The following is a 20,466-nucleotide window of genomic DNA, read 5'->3' on the forward strand; positions in this document are numbered from 1 at the left end:
CAAATGTGCCCCACTGTGTTTGTCAAAGCAAGTTTATTACTCGTCTGCTGCTTCTGGCTGCAGGAGCCTGAGGAGGGGCATTTAAGACTCTGATGATGCAGCTTTCCAGTTACTGAAGGATCGATCTGTAAAGATCAGCTGTAACTTTAAATTTTCACATCCCAAAGGTTTGGACTATCAGACTCATAGGAACTGAACAAGTATGTTGCATTTTTAAATGTAGTTAGTTGCCTCTTTCTGAGAATTTTTCAGCATTCACTGGCACAGTCAAGAATGCAAATATATTTTAAAAACATTAGAGGTAATTTGTGAAATATAAACTCTTATACTGGGTAATGAAGCAGAAGGGATAGATGTTCTTGCCCTTTCTCTGCACTTTGTAGGGTTTCTAGTTTAAAGATTTTTTTAATTTAAAAATAGTTTCTTCATTCCTTCCTGTCTTTGCCAGAAGGCTTTGGAAGTCTTCAGTAGCGGGGTCACATCTTGTTGTTATTGTAGCTGAACTGGCCTTCTCCAGTGATCACATATGCAGTGATTCCAAGGAGGTCACGGGCTTAAAAGGAAAAGCTTTTTAAGACTGAAATTCTGCCCATTGGTGTTCCAATATGGGTACATTAAAAAAGAGATGGATTCTTCGGCAAAGAAGAATATCTCAGCAAAGCATCTCTTATTATTTGGATAAGTCTTTTTTTATTGTTTTGATGTTATTTCTTAGGAAAGAAAGGAAAGAAGGAAGAAAGAAGGAAAGAAGGAAAGAAGGAAATAAAGAACACTATTTTAATGAAATCCATTCCTTGGTCAAAAATTTGTTTGACTTATCCAGAGATGAAAATCATTTGTGGTTTCAGCAATGAAAACTCTTATTTGTGAAAACCTCGCCTTCATTGGTAGAGTGGATTTTATCCCACTGCTTTCTAATGAAGTCTGTGTGTTACTGTAGAACACACGCAGATCTGCTTAACACCCTGTAGATGGCAATTTTTAAAACTGTTGGTACTTCAGATTTTCAAAGTGTTCTTCATTTTCATCTCTGTGGGTGCTGATCAAGCCAATAAACATCTTAGCCTTCAAAAAGATGATTGAGTGGTAAGCCCGATAACCAGAGGAGAAATGCTGGGCCCAAGTTATCTGTGCTAACCCCTTCTTTGTGCTCCGCAAGAATGTTTTCCATGAGGAAAGAATTCTCTTCGTGTATGAAGGGTATATTAGTCACTAAGAGGAATGATAGAACTTAACTGGACCTGTCATGAAAGCGGCATATTTTGTGATATTGCCCTTGTCGTTCTTGGCTTAAAGTGTGGGTAATAATCAGATCCCAGGAACCACTCTTTTCTCTGTGTTTTTATTTCTTCTTTCTAGGATATGTTTTTGTAGTACAGTTAAATCAGAAGTGCACGGCATATGGCTTTTTGCTGCATGAATTGCTGCTGATGTGAATGTCAGTGGGCATATAATACCAGATTTTCATTTTGTGAATCACAATGCATGGAATTTAGCCCAAGAGCTCCCTAGACTATAGACCTTATTATAGGCAAATAAAAAAGAGAACGAAGGGGGGGAGGTGGTGTCTCAGAGATTTTGTTTCAGTTGAAATGAGGTTATCGTGATGAATGATGTGGCTGACAATGAGATTTTTATAGCTTCTGTTAGAGTAGCAGAAGAGCTCGTGTTATTGCTGGTTCACTTTAAGTAATTGTAATCTGAATAGCGTGGTGGATGAAAAGAGCAGAAAAAATCTTCCATACGTGTCTCATAAGCAAAGCCAGGGCTTTTTGTTGATTTTGTCTCATCTGTCCTTATACAAATGTCCTTTGTTCTTTAGAATGTACGTCTCACATATTGTCTTGGTGGAATACGTCAGTCACTACTAAAAAGGCATCTGCCAATCAGTCTGCAGCATGTCTCTATTTTTAGCAGATGAGGTAACTGGCCAGCATCTGACAAAACGCTCCTGTTACCCGATGTACCAGCGTGAGCCAAGAGCGGGTGGCTCGGTTGCAGCAGAGGCATGCAAGAGGGAGGGCTGTGGGCAGAGGCAGTGAGTGGGAGGAAATGAGTGCAGGTTAGGGTGGACCCTACCCACCCTACCCCTGTCCCATGTCCTGCCCCCTGCCCTTCTCCCTTATCAGCCCTGTCTGCACCCACACACAAGGCCAATGGAAGAACCTGATTCTAGGCTTTTCTTAGGTTACCTGGGGTGCTGGCAGCAGTGAATATACAACCAAGTTCATCCTGCATGTAATGCACAAAGCCCAGCATGGGTGGGAGTGTTTATCTTGCATGGATAAGCCACCCCAACACATGAACCATTGCAACTTCGTAGAGCAAACACATTATCAGTAGAGAGGCCTGGAAAACCTTTCTGGAAGTGTTAGGTTTTGCCCCATAGAGTTTTGGGGCTTGAGATTCTTAGGAATGGTAGGGAAGCTAAGAGTGAGCTTGGGTTCTAACACTCATCCATCAAGAGCAAAATAGGGAAGAGTGGCATGTGACCCTTTCAAGGCGATATGACCTGTCTTTCTTTGCCCTTGCATGCTGTCAGTCTGAACAGCCACTTGGGAGATGCTGTGTCTTTACTGATGACTTAAAGAGAATTTATTGATTGACCCCCTCCCATTTCCTCACAGTTACCATTACATGTTGGCTGTGGCAAGCAGATAAACAAGGCCCCCAGAAATGCAAATGATTGTTGAGGAGTATCAAATTAGAAGCTGAGTGAAGGAGTAGTGAGAGATTTGGCGTATACGTATATTAACCCAACCACCAGAGGCACAGGTGAAGAAACAAATACCAAACTCTCTGTCAGAATTGTTGAAAAAGACACTAGTGCAGATGATTGAAGGTCTTGCTATGTCAGTTGAAGATATTAATGCCTTGACCATGAAACTAAAATGCTTGAGAACCATCCTTGCGTCAAGAATGTCAAGTCTGCATCTGGAAGAATGGAAGTGTCAGGGGAAATAGCTTCCACACATGCTTTGAATTTTATGCTAATTTTTTCTCTCTGGAGATGTATCTTCAGATTTCAAGCATCGGTTTTCTGTCTCAGAGAAACTGGCTGATCTTTATTGTGTTGCTGATATAAGAACCTCAGCAGCAAGAGCTTAAGAATTACGATTGTATCTGTTTTGCTTGAATAGTAAAGACTGCCTGGACCTTTTTGTTTTACTTACCCAAAAATCCAAAGGAAATTGCAGATCCCATCGTATCATATACTGTCAGTCTTTTCAAAGGCGACTGATCATCCTTTCATACTGAAAATAACATTTCAAAAGTCACCACGTAGGAAAACAGAACATCCCTATTTTTGCAAAATCATATGTGTAAGATGAAGGAAGTAATCTCATAGCTGTCAAGATTTTTGTATTCCTTCCAGGTAGTCTTTTCTACGTAAGCTAGGGATTTAGAAGTTACTAAACAGCTGTTTACTTCCTGGTGATTTATACATATATATATATGTATGTATGTATATATACATATATATATAATTCTGAATTTGTCTGATTGTCACATAACTAATACTTACTCTGCATTTTAAGACCTGCATGTCTTTTTGTTTTTGTTAAAAGCACATTTATAAAGTAGTGACTAGATTTTTTTCGACTTTTTTTGGGTGGGGGAAGCGTATAGAAATCTTACTGGACTTCTCTCTTAGTCAAGCTTTCTTCAGTCTCTCCCTGTTCAGTATTCTGGCCTCCAACAGGATTTATTCCCCCAGACTTTCCTTCTGCCTGTTCACTTTCCTTGAGACCAATGGCACGGCTCACAAAACGCTCCTACCCTCCTTGACATAAGGAGGGTGTTAATGACTTTTCTCACTTTCTGTGGATGAGGTACCTGCTGACTACGTTGCACTGTCACAACTCCTGTCAAGAGACCAGAAAAGACTTTTGGAGGTTGTAGAATATTGGAAGTTTGTTTGTGAAGCTGGGTTAGTGTTTACTGGCAGCTATTTTCAGCAGTGGTAGAAATCTGAAGGATAGTGTTGAAATCTTAAGGTCAAAATTGCATGCGAAGAAGTATTTCTAATTCCTGTAGATGTAGCTATCTGAACAAACAAGTCTTCACTCGCAAGTAACTGCATAAACACAACTTTTAATAGCAATGATAGAGATATTCCTTTATCTAGCATAACTTCATGTACAGTGGACTGTAAGGTTTAATTTTCTTTGATAAAAGATCTGTGAATCTGGGAAATAAACCTCAGGTAGAAAATGTTGTATGTGTGCAGCCTGCAAATGGCTTCAGACACATACATAGCCTAAATGGCCTTTCAGAGTGTGCAATCTTAAAAATACGACCTAAAGGAAAATCTTTAAAATAGTGACCCTACTTAGGAAGAAAAGAAGGACAATGTCTCCATAAACTTACTTAGTTTTGCATGAGTTGGGTGTTTTTATATTGGCTTGTTGCTTATAAGCTCCAGAGAACAGAATGTTTCATAGCTGCTCAATTTGCTTCCGTTATTATCATTTGAAAGAATTTGATGATTCTAATTTCCTTCTCTACGCTTCTTGATTTTAGTACTAGAGTAACACTTCAGTATCTAGTATTGATTTTTACCATGACTAGGGCTTTGATATTAATTTCTGCACCACAGCAGGCTGAGGATACATGATTGCCAATGCAAACTGAGGGCCCAGACTAATTTCATGTTTTGTTCATATAATTGTAGGTCTTTGCTGGTAGGATGGTCCCTGTTTTGATGAGTATTGCATGCTTGTGTGCTGTGTACTATCTGCATGCTGAATTGTATTAGCTAATGCATAGCTAGCAGCTCAAAGGAAGTGATTATCCCCCCCCTCCCCCCATTTGCCACTTTTGAGGCAGCATTTGGAGAAACTGTGTCCAGTTTTGTGCCCCAGTAAAGTGGAGAGATTGGCCAAATTGAGCTAGTCCAGTAAAAGGCCACCAAGGTGATCAAAGGGAATGGAGTCTGCTGTTCAAGGGAACTGGGAAGGAGAGACATTTGTTCACCCTGGGCCTAGCTGAACAGAGGAGGTTGGATTCAGTTGCTGTCGTCTTCTACTACCCAAAGGAGAAGCTGTAGAGAAGATACATGCCCTTCTGAGAAGTATACAGTTAGGGGAAAAAACAGAGTGGTCACAAATTGCAGAGAAGGAAACTATAGTTGGACATAAGGAAAAAATATTTCCAGTTACCGATAGTGGTGCAGCACTAGAACAGGTTGCACACAGAGACTGTGGTATTTTCATTCCTGGAGAAACTCAAAACTCACCTAGGCAAGGCCTTGAGCAACTTGGCTAAAGCCTGAGCTAAGATCTGATGTGCTTGTGGAACTTGATGACCACTAGAACTTCCTAGCAACCTGAATTACTCTGTAATTCCATGTGTAAAAAATACTTTATTTTTCAGTACAATGCGGGGGGAAGTAGTAATTCCTATTATTATCCATCATTAAAACTAGCACAGACACATACAGTGTGAACCAAACTCACAGTTTTTTTCTTACATTAAAGAAAGTGCATAAGATCTACTTTGTGATGGATGCACTAGCCAAACACCACCAGTCAGGCTTTCCCTATCAGCTGCACTGGCCAATTTGAAGCAGTTATAGCTTGTCATAGTTCTGAAAGCTCAGTTGTTATTACTCAGGGACCTTCTATCTCCTCATATTTGTGAGCTCAAAAGTATTTCCCCAAAAATGTCTTGCTTAAAATTAGGTGAGTATGTCATGGTAAATATTTACTACTGCCTACTACTGCAGCTCAGCTGACTTGGTACCTTGTCTAACCACAGTAGCCCATTGGTGAATTGGAGGCCTAATGCTTAGAGCAGCCAACTGTGTGGCATAGCAGAATGTTTGGCTACTAATGGTTCAAGGTGGTTTTTCTGTTGTTTTATGAGAAGGATTTAGCTAATGTTCCATTACTTGCAGGATGTAATCCCGTGCGCTAGCTGCTGCTTCTTCATCCTGAGAAGCTACAGTTATTTCTTTTGAGCAAAGGTTTCTGAGCAAAGGAAAGTGCGATCTAAGTAGGCAGAACATACAAACAGTTAAAAAGAAAAAAGGAAAGGTGATATAAATAGTTCTTTAATCGGATAACTAGAATAAATAAATGATGTTTTGTAGCATGCTGCCCGCAAAATCAGTGGCAGAGTTGAGATCTTCATCCATGCTTTCTTGGCAGTGCTTTAATGGTAGGACAGTCCTGTCTTGGTTTCTTTTCTCCTGTCCTGATGCACTGTTCTGTTAGCAAGAAAACATGGTGATAGATTTGTTATTTGTTTGCTTGTTTGTTTGTTTTTCTGTTGTTCTGTGATGGAAACACCTTCCACACCTAGGCAAGCTTTTTTCCCATTGTTTATATCCTTTAAAGATTAAAGTAATTATGTAGTTGGATACAGTGTTTGCATTTTTATTGTGAGTGACAATGTGTTGGATTTGAGACAATAATGAGAAGGGATGAGGAAAAAAATGAAGATGTGGCATTCATGCTTTTTTCAATGCAATATCTCATGTGCAGCTTTAGTAAGCAGTAAAGATTAGAGGGCAAGGACAAGAGAAGTGGAGCACTCAGAAAATGAAAATTTGGTTAAACTCTCTCTCTTTAGGTGATGAAGAAGACAAGAGTTATAACTGACAAATTTCATAATGAACCAGTATTTATCAGTTCGTACCTACGTGACCACAGCACATGCAATGCTTGCTGTGATTACAAAGTCAGACTGGAACAAACTCTCACAGCAAGCCCAGTACTGCATCTGCCTTTAGGTGGGCTTCGGCAGCTGCCACAGCAGCCACAGCTAGGACAGCTTAGGTGTGGAAAGCAGCCAGCCTTTACTGCAGGTTGCAGCTCCAGTAGACAGGTTGTCTATGTTGACCATTTCAATGAAGAGTGATATTGGAAGCTTTGCATACTACAGAGCAAAGCTATTCTGATTGAACTGATAATTTAAAAAAATAAAAAGGCTGCAGAGAGACCAAGATAACCAGCAAATCACTTCTTTTTATTTTTCCAAATAGTACAAAGTGTTATTAAAAGAGAAATAAATTAAGAGTTGTTAAAAATATATTCGGGAATCAAAGGAAGAAAAGCAGGCAGAAAAAATGTGCAAGCACCATTAAGCTGCGGAAATTTTCCTTGGGCACGTTGCAGTACCTTTTGAAAGCAGCATATGGGGTTTATTCTGGTGTCTCTAATTTTAACATGAATGAGAATCACGTGGAATACTCCTGGCATACTGCTTTGAAAATATATCCCTGCATGATTAAGGAAGGCTGAAGTCTTTAAGCCTCTTTCTCTCCCTCTCTCTCCGTCTCTCTCTCTCTCTCTCTTTTTTTTTTAAACCAATTCTGAAATGCATCACAGGAAAACATTAATGGAATGAAAATGGTACAACGCTGAATAAAGTGGTAATGTAACAGGTAGAAATACTACTGGCTTATCACTGTAAATGTCTGTGTTTCAGAGGCTGGGGACTGGGGGGAGAGGACAGAACTTACAGTTTATGTCAATTTTTGCAACTGCCTCTGCATTGCTTGACTTTTATAAATTTGTCTCTTCATTTTGAAGATGAAGTAATGATTCCAACTACCACTTGCAAAGAGCAGGGAATACATACATCTGTTTTACACCCATGAGGACAAAATAATTTTGTGGGGGCATCAGGAAGCATCCAGGGGTATCTATTGCATCCTCTTTCGGTCATTTGCTACATCAGATCAAGTTAAAGAAAGACCAAGTTTAATTGATCAGTTATCTGACAAACCTAGCTGAGGACAGAGTCCCTGCCAGATGCCCACCTCATCTTCCTCATGTTGCCTCTGCTACAGCAGTTGTTGTAGTGAATGAAGTCACTGCTCCATCAGATCTGTGCTGAAATTTATGTCCAAAAATTGCTTTAAAATAATTTTTTTCCAACTGATGAGCACAATTTTGATACACAATCACACGTACTTCGTTGGGTGAGATAAAAAGCTAGGACTGTTCAGAAGTCCCAAGGAAAGCTGTGGGACTCCATTAAAAATTCATAGGGACATAGAATGGCCTGGGTTGAAAAGGACCACAATGATCATCGAGTTTCAACCCCCCTACTATGTGCAGGGTTGCCAGCCACTAGACCAAGCTGCCCAGAGCCACATCCAGCCTGGCCTTGATGCCTACAGGGATGGGGCATCCACAACCTCCTTGGGCAACCTGTTCCAGTGCGTCACCACCCTCTGTGTGAAAAAATTCCTCCTAATATCTAACTTAAACCTCCTCTGTCTCAGTTTAAGACCATCCCCCCTTGTCCTATCGCTATCCACCCTTGTAAACAGCCATTTGCCCTCCTGTTTATATGCTCCCTTCAAGTACTAGAAGGCTGCAGTGAGGTCTCCCCAGAGCCTTCTCTTCTCCAAGCTAAACAAGCGCAGTTCCCTCAACCTTTTCTCACAGGAGAGGTGCTCCAGCCCTCTGATCATCGTAGTGGCCCTCCTCTGGACATGCTCCTCCACATCCTTCCTGTACTGGGGGCCCCAGGCCTGGACGCAGTACTCCAGATGGGGCCTCACAAGAGCTGAGTAGAGGGGGACAATCACCTCCCTCTCCCTGCTGGCCATCCCTTTTTTAATGGAGCCCAGAACACAGTTGGCCTTCTGGGCTGCAAGCGCACACTGCTGGCTCATGTCCAGCTTCTCATCTACCAGGACCCCCAAGTCCTTCTCCACAGGGCTGCTCTCAAGGAGATCTTCTCCCAGTTTGTATAAATACCTGGAATAATAATAATTATAATCCAAGTAATAATAATCCAAAGGAACTTAACTTTTCACTGCAGTTGGGATGGATAGTCTTTTTTGACTTACAGAAAACTACATTGGAAGATGTCTCATTATTCTCTACAGCTCTCTACAGCTACCTGAAAGGAGGTTGTGGTGAGGTGGGGATTGACCTCTCAGGTAAATAGCGATAGGATGAAAGGTAATGTCCTTAAAAGGTGCACCAGGGAAGATTCAGATTGGGTATCGGAAATAATTTATTCTCAGAAATAGCAGTTAGGCATTGAAACAGATTGCCCAGGAAAGTGGTGGGGTCACCTGGAGGTGTTTAATGGTAAATGTAGTACTTAGGGACATGGTTTAGTGAAAAGTGTTGGTGGGAAGTTAACGGTTGGACTAGATGTTTTTAGAGATCTTTTCTGACCTTGATGATTCTATGATTCTTTGATTCTATGTGAAGATACTAGCCATATTTTGTGCATGAGTGGATATTATCTTGTTTCTGATAGCGTGAAAAGGTCGTAGTAAGGCAGACAGATTCAGCAGTATTGATTTTGGCTTTTTCCTCCGTAGTTGTAAGGGGTGGGACTGATACAAATGAGGTCATTTAACAAAACCTGATCTTAGAGCATCTCAGAGGCATTTTTTAGCATTGTCTTTTATTAATGTGTGTATGCATTAAAGGCTGAAAAAATTAGCAGCAACAAAACACCCACAAAGCAGTGAGTAAAACTTTCCTAGGAAATTAATGACATGATATTCCCATAAGTGCTCTTTGAATTTTTGATGTCTGCATCTGCAGTCAAGAATGACAAAGAACAAAAGCCTGAATGATTGTAATGAGCTGCCTGCTCCTTTGCTAATTGAACCATTGACATAGCAAGAATTTTTATTCTAGTGGATGAGGACCATCACGCTGGCAAATGAGCACAGGGTGAGTAGTGGACATGACCTACAAGTTAGAGAAATCCTGGTGGTTTGGTGAGCAGGAGTTCAATGAAAACAGTGAGGGCACAGTGGGATTTGTCTGAGGGATGGCAAGCACGGCTCTGCTGTGCTACTGATGGGCATCTTTAGCATGTGGATGATTGAGACTGAAGAAATATGCACGCAGCAGGATCGATTAGCAAGGGACTCATTAGTGGAAAGGAAGTTATGAGCAGATGCAGTAGTCCTGACAAAACAAGCCAGAACATGGATAGTGCTGGGCCTGGTGTGTGGGCTGAATGAGAAGCAGGGTTGCTGGAGGGAGGTTCAGAGAGTCCTTTCTGACAGCCGGTCCTTCCTACCCGTCTTAAGGGAAAACAGTCCTAACAGCTACTTGAGATGTTTTGAAAAGGGTAAGACAGGAAATGTCCATAAAAACATACTGTAGATATGAGCACAGTGTGGGGTCTGGACAGTCATCAGATGTCCTTCCAAAGATGCAGAAAAGGGGGAAAGTTATGTTTCGTTTCCTAATACTTTTTTTTTCCTTTTTTTTTTTTTTCCTTTCTACTGAGAATGTGAGGTTTATTTTTGTAATGTCAGTTTTGTGTGGGCTGCTGCTTTAGGGCTGGAGTATCTCCTCTGATTGCGATTTCTTTTTGCCTCATTTATCTCTTTTCCTTTTCACAAAGCCTTAACTGGTAGAATGGTACATCAGGACATTGGCCTTACCTGTCATTCATATCTGTTGAATTTCAAAATGGGGTGTTAATTTGCTTTATTATCATGCTTTGTTTCTCCTGTCATTCTAACATGGTTGCCACTTTCCAGACTTAAACATGAGATGCACTAGGCAGCATATAAGAGTGTTTATGTGAGATTTATTTAAGTAAGAGTATTCATTTAAGCAAGCCTATTTATGAAGCCAGGCTATTTTTACTCCCTATGATTGTGAATGGGCGTGTGTGGGCCTCCTGCTGTTGTGCAAAGCCACGTGTTTAGGGTATGTATATTGGGCTGCATGCTTCCATGTACACAGGGACAGACTGAAGAAGTGGCAGCTAGTGCCTTTGAGAAGGGGTGGTTGCAAAGCCTGCATTATGTTAGGGAGCTTCTAGGAAGAGAGAGCTATTAGAGCTGGACACAGAAGGGACTGTAGTTCATTTTGCATGCTCCAAGTTGCCCTATGATGCCCTAGCTAAAGCTACTGCACACGTGATATATTTCTCTTATTAGAGAATACTTGCAAAAGATAACAACATAGTGAACAGCCCTACCAGTTCATTCAGCTTATGTGAGCATTAATTTCCTTTGGTACCTGTAAGAGGTGGAAGGAGGCAGGGCTCGTTCTTTACAAGGAAGTGTGTTGTGTACTTGCTGGACCTGTAGACTAGCCTTATGTTTTCTCTTCTTCTCATTAAGTCTAGTCTTGGCAATCCCTTTCTGCACTCCCAAGCCTTCTGACACTTACCCTTCCCTATGAGTCTGTGATGTAAGAGTAGCGTGAAATGAATGTCTTTAATGGTGGATAGAGCCTCATTGATAGCTTGTAAAATACTGATTGAGAGGTCCATATACAGCAGCTGGGTATACAAGTCAGGGCACAAATAACACTGTAATTGAACTGTTTTCAGTACAATCTTTTGAAACATTATCAACCAGCACTGTCATTCTGTTCTTAATTGTTCATAATCACATTAACACAATTCCTTGCAAGGCCACTCTATGTCCAAGTGTTATTCTTAAATAACACAGCACAGAAGCTTTTGAAATCAAAACACATATCTAGGAATTCCCCAGAGTGAGAATCCTAGTTCCTCTTTCCAGATTGCCTCAAAAAAGGTATACAAGTTGTTTAAAAAACCAGAGATGTTTGCTAATGTCATCCCCTGCACCATCCTTAAAGTCCCGTTAGATTAAACCGAGTGCCTCTGCTTCAGGTCTCACCCTGCAAAACTCTTCTCCAAGAGCAAAAGGGAGCGTGAGTTTTATGTGTACAGATTTAATCTTTTGCAGCAGATGTGCTGACACATGGGCTGCTACAGTCAGTGGGGTAAATAATCTCCCATTTAAGTAGTTCCTAAGTACCTATTCATTATTAACATATTAAAAAAAAACATACATCATTATTGAAATGGTGAACCATGGCAGCATCAGAGTAAGTTCAGATAACCGCATCAGATAAATTCTTCCTTTTTTTTTTGGCCCTTCCTAATGTTCTTTGGTTTTGTTAAAAGCCAAAATGTAAAATAAATCATTCTGTTGCAGTGTCATATGATCAAGTAGAGATTTAATCTGCACCTTCCAGAAGAGCATAATGCCCGAATGAATAAGAGGGAGGAGAGCTTGCTTGCATGTAAGAGAGGCAAGACCAAATCTGTTCATGGCATATTCCATTTCAGCAATGGCAGTAGCATGACGTTCATTCCTCAGTTCCTATCCTGCAGACAGTAGGCATTAAGGGAAGTCTCAGACAGTTTGGATTGCAGATAAATCCAGCTTGTGTCTCTTGTCTGTCAGCCTGAGCACAGCACATGCTGAAGAAATTGCTAAAGGCAGAAGAAGATAGTGGGTATAACGATGCAGCAATGTGAAATGGTTCTGTTATAGCCATGTGTGTTCTGAAACAAGTGAGTGAATGAAAGAATTAGATGAAGATGATATGACTGAAAGTTCTCTCAGCAACGTGGCAAAGGATTTTTGATACAAATAAATAAGCATTTGAACAAAATGGGGGTGAAAGGAGCAGGGAAATACTAATCCCAATGTGACAGATTTGGCAGAAAATGCTCTTGTAGGGTGAATATCTCAGAACTTACACAGCAAGGTAATTATAGTGGCCTTTGCAGTTCTGTCCTGAGTGCTGTGTAAGTAATCTTGAGGTTGACGATGTGTATGTGAAACCATTTTCTGTCTTCTGCCTCGATTTATTAAATTGATTTGAAGTTCTTCAGTGCCCTCGCATGCTATATGACTGCTATGTATGCTTGAAATGGCAAGACTTAAAGGTTGCAGATGGCTGCAGGGGCTTGTGTATTTTAAGGTTGTTTTATATGATAGCTATACAAAGACAAACTAACTATAATTGTATATGACGCTGCCTCCAAACCTAAACATCACATGAGGCTGTTTTTCAGCTAGAGCTTTGCAGTTTCCAATTTTGAGGTTGGAAATAATTTTGATTAAATCCATTCACTCTGATCCCGTTTTTTCTTTTTCTTTTGTTGATAATAAGTTTCTTACACCTGACTGTTTTTTCTCTTTTTCCTTTCCATTTGTTGTTTTTGATTGTTGGGGTTGTTTGTTGTTTTTTTTTACATGAGGATATTTTGGCTCAGTGTTAAACATGATATTTTAAATCTTGGAGTTAATATTGAATGGGGAAATGGAGCGTACCGTTGTGCTGTCTGGATTAGAAGATCTTCTTTCACCACCCAAACTGTAATCGTTTAGCAATAGGAAAACTGAGGAATATTCATATCAGCTCCTGAAGCCAATTTTGGTATAGTTTGTAGGCTGTTTTTGGCTTAGCTTAAGAACTTCAGTTGTCAGAGAAGATGAAGTATTGCAGATTCTGTACCTCTGGAGATTCATTGTCTGGACTGTTGCTGACTATGTCCAGGGCTCTTGTACCAAACTTTTAAGATCCAACTTAATTTCTATAACGTAAGTAGAGATTTTCTTTACCACTCTTCCCTGCATCCCAAAGGTAGAGGGATCATATTTAGAGTGAGTTCAGAGGTCTGAGAACAATGCACAATCCAAACATTATTCCACTGCTGCAGAAGTCCCTATTTTAGCACACTGATTGCTCCATCTAACCCACAGGCTGCGTGTAACCATCTTTTAATGTACATATGCATCCATAGAAGCTCACCTGGTGATGCAAGAAAAGACTTGAGTGCTCCCTGTGTTCAAAGCACAGGAGAAAGTAGTGAATACTGAGCATGCACGTGGGTGCTGGGCTGGTAGAAATCAAACCTGTCCATGCTTTGCAGAAGGTTCTTTGTTTTTGTAATTCATACAGACTTTCTTGGATGACATGGTGGCAGATCACCTCTGAAGGTCGTGTCTAATCTGATTTGCAAAGCTGCATTCCTGACAGATTTTTCAGCAGCTTACATGTCGCTGAGTTCTCCTAGCCAGATAAGCTCTGTGGTTTGCAGTAAGGCTGTCTTCAGAGGCAGAAAGGATAGATATCTCTTAATGTCCTGACCTAGTGTTTTCATTTTCTCTTTATGTATACAAGTTGCTATCCAAAAGCTTATTTCAGTTGTATTAACATTAAAAAAAAAAAACAAGCAAACCAAAAAAACTCCACAACCTTGCTATTAAAAATTAAGTGTTGGGGGTTCTGATAAAGGAGGCATAGGGTTTTCTGATACTGGATTTTGTGTGAAACCAAGCTAAATGTGAAATACAGTCTTGAATGTTTCTGAAATACTTCTTTGGAGTACCACAGACTCGGTGCTAACTGCTGCTTCGAGAATGTGGATGCGGAAGGGAAATCTGTAGGTATTCCTGGGATGAGTGAATAGGACAGGCTGTTCCTGGTGCAATTCAGCTGCTTCTGCAAATGGAGTTTTGAAGAAAGCTTACCGAGAATTGACTGGTAATTTCTGATCTTGAATGAGGAGTTACTGAGAGCCAGGCAACATGTCTGTGACTTAGTCTTAGTAGGCTATACACCTTCTCCACGTAGGTATCCAGGCTAAAAATAGTAAAACTCATAATCTGGAAGGATGAATAAGCATTATATCACTGCTGCTTGTTCCTCTGCTCCCACACACAAACAGGTCTTTGTCCATCACAGCATCCTGCTGACAGTGGCTGTTGGATTGGCAAGCAGTATCTTCAGTGTGAAGCCTTCCTGGAAATCTTTGATCCTTTCAGCAGGACAACTTCATTTTATCTCACAGACTTAGAAGATTTTTCACAATTCTTGTTTATTATGTCTCTTTGAAATTGCCTGGATTTTTCTGGCCTTGAATTTTTGATCTCCCTTAAAAGCTTCCTTATGTATTTGTGTCCTGTCCTGCTTCAGAATACAGCAAAATTCTCAATCTGTTTATTCTCACATCACAACCTTGGAAGGAAAGGAAATGCAATTTATGGCAGGAATTACTAAGAAAGTGAGTGGCAAAGGGTGAAATTTTCTGAAGTTAAATCTAATTGCTTGCTTTCAGAAACAGCCATCTCTGTCACTTGTTTTCCTTTCTTATGGCAGGAAAAGGCCATAAAATGGGTCTTCCGAATTCTTCACTGGTTGCCCTAATCTGGAATGCAGCCTTCTTTATGCCAGTGGGTAAAATGCAGATGAAGAGTTTTGGAATTTGGGCGTGGGGAAGGTTTTTCCAGGTACTTCAAAGTTGCCCTCATAATCATTATGTTTGTTTACAGTAGCGCTTGGTTAAATAAAACCTAATGGAGGATTTTGAACTCTGGGTGTCACACAACAGAAAGGGATAATTTATGTGATTACAAAGCTCTCCAATTTAATATTGGCTTAACAAACAAATATCAGTGTAGAGAACCACTAGGAGCGTGACAGTTGTTTTCGTCGTCCAGAAACGTTTTATGTATTTACTTATGGTTTAAGTTCTGCATATTGACAACATTTTCAGGCCATAAGACGCTACAATTAGAGCTCACAAACTGAACATCAAACTGCTGAGCTGTATTGCCATTCCCATACAAAGGGTGGAGTATGTACCACATCCCCAAACCACTCTCTTCGCCTGTGGGATGTGGGTGGAGGGAGCAAGGGGGGAAACATGGGACTGGAAGGAATCTTCTTTCCAGCAAGGGACAGCAAATCTCATCTTCATAATTAGTCTCTCTCCCCCTAAAATGCACATAAATATCTTACTGAAGTTTAAGGATTCAGAACTAAAACAGAGGCCACAAAAGTCTACAGGCTCAGGCTAATAATCATAGAGATGGTGCTGCAGGAAGCGGTGGCTCATGCTGCTTTAGAGGAAAATAAAAAGCCAGAAGTAAGTCGTGGCAAGAAGTGAATCCTTCTAACATCCTGATCCATTGGAAAATACGGCTCTCTTAAGCACTCATTTTTCAATCAAAACTGTTTAATAGAGCAAGAGATGCCTTGGAAAGACAGATGCCCTGGTGCTGCTCCCTGTTCTCGACTCTTCTCTTGAGCACTATGCCCGTGGATACTAAAGACTTACCTGGACTTTAGATTAGGAGGCTGGCAGAGGAAATCCAACAAGGGGTGGCCTTCATTCTACCTGCAGGGCTCCAGCAGGCAGCTTTTTGGAACACCACTGCTTGCCGTGGTAAATGCAGTGGGTTTCTCTTACCAGAACAACACAGGAATGCTTATTTTTAGAGAGACCTTCATTTTTTTGTTCTTCTTTTAGTTAAATAATTAAAGTGTTCATGACAGAGGAACGTCTTCATTTTTTCCATCTGAACTTGTTCTCTAACACCATTATAATAGTATGTCAGCGTCTTGTGATCTTTCAGGTTTTATCCTCATAATATAAACGGATGCATTTTAGTGTTATTCCCCTTCTGCGGGTTCAGTAGTAGAAGATGAATGGTTTGTTCAGATGCCCCAAAGAAAGTCTGAGGATCAGTCAGAAATGACTCCAAAATGACAAAACCCTTTGCTGACTCCATTACTGACCTGTGAATCTTTTTTCTCTCTTAGCTGTTGCTTCCACTCCTCTCCTGACCTAGTCATCTCTTCTTTCTGGTATTGTCAGAGTGCAGGACAGAGACCTATGTCTATGGCTAATAACCCTTTTGTGTGCAGAGTTTTCCTGGTGGCACATCATCTAGCCTGGGACAGAGCTGTGGGGCACCCCTTGAAGAGCTGGCTGCCTGCTGGCTCATGTGTAGCCTCCTGTGGGTGTTAGATGCCATTTTAGGAGCCCGCTAACAAGACGACAGATTAATGGTGTAGTTTCTTAATAATCATGTCAGATTATGACCTCACTTTAAGGTGGAATTTAAGGAACTGGAAAGTGAAATGTATAATTTTGATTGTCCGTTCTGTGGTGTTGGCTTGCGCTGGTCCATTACTCAAACCTGAAATAGGAGTAGTATCTGGGCATGTCCTTGGCGTATGGGTAGATGCAAGTTATTGCTCCTGGCTATACACATGTGCTTATACATACGTGCAGCACAGGGTGTTTGCACAAGGAGAAAGCTGACGTGTGCACATCTCTGCCTGCGTCTACTTTCCCGGTGCATCTGAAAAGAGAAAGCAAACTCCCTATGAAATAAGCAGCAAGAGCAGAGGCAAGAGGCGAGCTTGCTGCTGATCATGAGCCTGGCGGCAGATGTGCCGCACAAATCCATCCCGCTGCATCCAGGCTGTTTCCATGGCGATGGAGCAAGGAATCGTGCGTCTCCGCTTGGCTCAGCGCGGTGCGCTCCCCATGTTCCCTTCGGCTCTGCCTCTCTCCCTTCAGCCCCGGGAAGGGCAAGTGGGAGAATCACAGAGATAGATGGACAGCCAGGGTTTTTCTTTCCCCCCTGCGATGCTGGGAGAGCGATGCTCTTCCTGAGAAATAGGGTCTCCCCAGCTGCAGAATAAGTGGGCAGGAGTTTCCCCGAAACGGGAGCCGGTTGCGATTGGCTGCCGTCACCCGCCGTGCCAATGGGAGCCTGCCTGGCCGGCAGCACCACACCATAAGCAAAGCTGGGCGGCACTGGGACCAGGCAACGGTGTGCGGGGGCCCCTCTCACATGGCAGCACAAGGGACAGGGACCGTCGGAGAGCCTCACCGGGGACCATCTGCCGCTCGCGCGCGCTGTGCCATCCCCAAACAGCAGCATTAAGTCATTTGCTTGCGCTGGTGTGGGAGGCGATATGTCATCAGGAAGGATGGAGCTACGGGATCTCTGTAAGTACAGCTGTGCACTTTGTTGTTCTGCTTCAGCCTGAGCGCTGGTCTGTAAATGGTGTTGTCGGTCAAGGAGTGGCAAAAGCAAATGTGCGGTAGCTGCAAATAGCATGAAGATTTTCTTGATTTTTGTCTCACAGGTGGTGAGATGTGTTCTTATTAACAGTTCCAGGCACCGAACAAACTCGTTAGCTGCTTGCTTTGCCTTGGGTGGCTGCTCAGCCTAATTAAGATGTGTCTGAGAGAGGATGCTGTGTGCTCTGAGGCATTTCAGGACCCTCTGTGCTTGAGAAGGAGAGCGAGCCACATGGAAGGGAATGCTGCCTGCACGGAACTCCTAGCTGCCCGTGTGTAGTCACCAGCATCTGTACCCTAATAGCAGGTGCACTGGTACAAGGGTTTGTAAAGCACTAGTGCAGACACTGAGCCAAGGAAACACGAGTTGCTCATCATTCACTGCTGTTCTCAGCACAGAGAATTGTTGCTTTTCCTGCCATCTGTTTTGTTTTTTGTTTTTTGTTGTTTTTTTTTCTTTTAATTAATTTCTCTTTTGGAGGAGGCTTTAAAAAAGGCATGTAATTCCAAAGCTTTCTCGATTGCTGATGAAAACAGGTGAGTGCGTGGTGGGTGTGGAGTGTTTCCTTGTCCACCATTGTAGGGCATGTGTTAGAAGTTTATTCCTCTGCTTTTGCTTTTGTACAGTGGAAACAGTGTATTTAGAAGTAGGTCGGAAGGCAGGTGCAAATCTCTCCTTCTGTAGCCCTCTGGGGTTACTTGAGTTACACCAACGATGAATTTGGCTCCACGCTCCTTGTCTTTTATCAGGTGTTTGCCATTAGACGAAGAGCTTTGCAGATTTGGGGCTGGGGGATGATTGCTTAACCCTCTCAGAGGCTGTAGTCATCTTATCTGGTTCGGGAAAACACAGGAGAGAGGACAGACAGGAACAAAAGATGTATAAAAAAGTTTCTGTATTTTTTACTCTGTACTCCAGTCTTGGGTATCAGGAATTTTATATTAACCAAACTAAGTGCACAAATCACGTGAAGTTGACTGTCTTTTAGGGATCCTTTTTCCGTGTGTTGTGTTCATTTTACAGATAAGCACAAAATTTCCTTTCTCAGTGCTGGGAGCTGCTGGAAAGTGACATTGCTGCCTGGAAATCTCACACTGAGAGTGTGATTTTTGGATAGGGCTTAACTGATCAGCATTGCTTTTGAGATGCTGCCTTGCAAGTTGCGTCCGTGGAGCTTATTCCTTCTGCTGAAGGAATCGACAGCACCTCAGCTGTTGATGCTGAAAGGAACTGCTTATGTTTTCCAAGAACTATTCGATCCAAATAAATTTGAAAAATAAAGAAAGTAGAAAGCAATGCATCAATTCAGTGGGAGTGTCTGCTGTGGAAGGGTATAGTAAGCTCCTCTGTGTAGCTTTGGGTGTTAAACCTGATGGTACTACTGAAGCAGGGGAACCCTTCATTATGTTTGAATTATTGGCTTTTCTGAAGACATAGATGCAAGTCACTCACCCTGTATTTTCCAGGGATATTTGGGTCACCTTTTATTGAAATGATTGCCCCAGGCATCCCGTGGCGCTAAGCTTCAAAACAATGTCATTTTCCAAATGTGTCCAAGAGATAACTATTGGCTCCTCCTGCAAAACTTACTTTTGTTTAGCAATGATGAAAGTGCCCAAAATTAAATTTTTTTGAATGGTTATTTAGCTGCTATGTCACCTTCCCCTGGGACTTGCATCATTCATTTGTATTTACTCAGCACTGATCTAGCTGAAAATCCCGTCACGTACACAGCTTAGGCAAAGAGATATGCCCACTTCCCATCTTAGAGGGGGATGTTTATCTAGGCTGAGATATTCCATAAAAAGATGAGGGGAAGCTTGGACTCTGCACATCTGGGCATGGCTTGTCTTTGGCTCCAACCTAGCCATTTGGTATGCATCAAAAGGAAGCTCCATTGCACTTTCCTGGGTTTTTATTTCTAAACCTACTACCTTCTGCCTTGTTTTCTGATTGATAATGTGGGAGCCTAGGAGAACGTTGTCTTTTAAGGTAACTGCATCTCTAACATGATGTCTTTGTTCTTTTTAATGCTCCAGGGATACAGTTCAAACAATACAAACCTCTTACGTTTAGTTGCTGTCACTAGGCAAATACTCTGTGACTGTTTAGAGTCCCTGTATCTCCCATAACCTTGTTTGAAGGGATTTGTTTACTTGTCTATCCTTGTGCCTTAGCTGATGAAAGGAGGATGATGGGGCAGGATAGAGGCAGCCTATGACTGTTAAGCTCTGGATAGTGCATTATGTCAGTCTGTTTGCTGGCTTCAAACCACAGTATAATGCCAGAGGTAGAAAAAATTGTGCTGCAGTCAAAGCCACATTTGCATTAGATTTTTTGACCTTATGGTGTAGAGAACAGTTGCTTGTCACTAGTGCTTGGGGATGATCTATGTGGGGGAAGCATTTCAGATTCCCAGGCTATAAGAGTTCCAGCAACAGAGGAGTGAGTAGGCTTCAGTGAGAGCTGTGGCATGCTGGCAGCAGTTGGGAGGATGCAGAAGCTGAAAAATGCTATCTTGAGGTAGCTTTAATTGGTTGCATTGGAAAACACTTGGTTCGACAGGCTCATATGTCTTCTAAAATGCTTGGTGCCAGACCAAGTTGGCATTCTTCCCTTGACTTACACTAAAAGCCACCAGGCATTGATCTGATCTTCAGTCTTACGCTTAAATTTTTCTTGGAAGAGCAAGATTTTTGCAAAGGCAGCAGGTTATTTCTCCTCTCCCTTTGCCTCAGCAACAGTAACGTTGAAAACTTGAGCTGAATGGGTATCCCCCATCTTCTGACTCATTTCATTGTGCTTTCAACTTAACAGGCTATCCTTCATCTGCTCACAGAGCCTCATTACCTTAAGTTTGTCTATAC

General features: G+C 41.8%; 1 protein-coding gene across 30 annotated transcripts in view; it reads left to right on the forward strand.

Moving 5' to 3' along the window:
• The window catches only part of ELMO1 (engulfment and cell motility 1), a 300,794-nt gene that overhangs the window by 205,184 nt on the left and 75,144 nt on the right, over positions 1-20,466 (forward strand). Inside the window, exon 1 of one of the 30 annotated variants that reach the window (XM_015281546.4) lies at positions 17,306-17,523. The exons of the other annotated variants lie outside the window; for them this stretch is intronic. The gene's annotated coding sequence lies outside the window, so the exon portion shown is untranslated. Of the gene's footprint in view, positions 1-17,305; positions 17,524-20,466 lie in introns of those variants that run through there. 30 annotated transcript variants of the gene reach the window in all.

Source organism: Gallus gallus, chromosome 2, assembly GCF_016699485.2.
Source record: "Gallus gallus isolate bGalGal1 chromosome 2, bGalGal1.mat.broiler.GRCg7b, whole genome shotgun sequence".
Taxonomy (NCBI): Eukaryota; Metazoa; Chordata; class Aves; order Galliformes; family Phasianidae; genus Gallus; species Gallus gallus.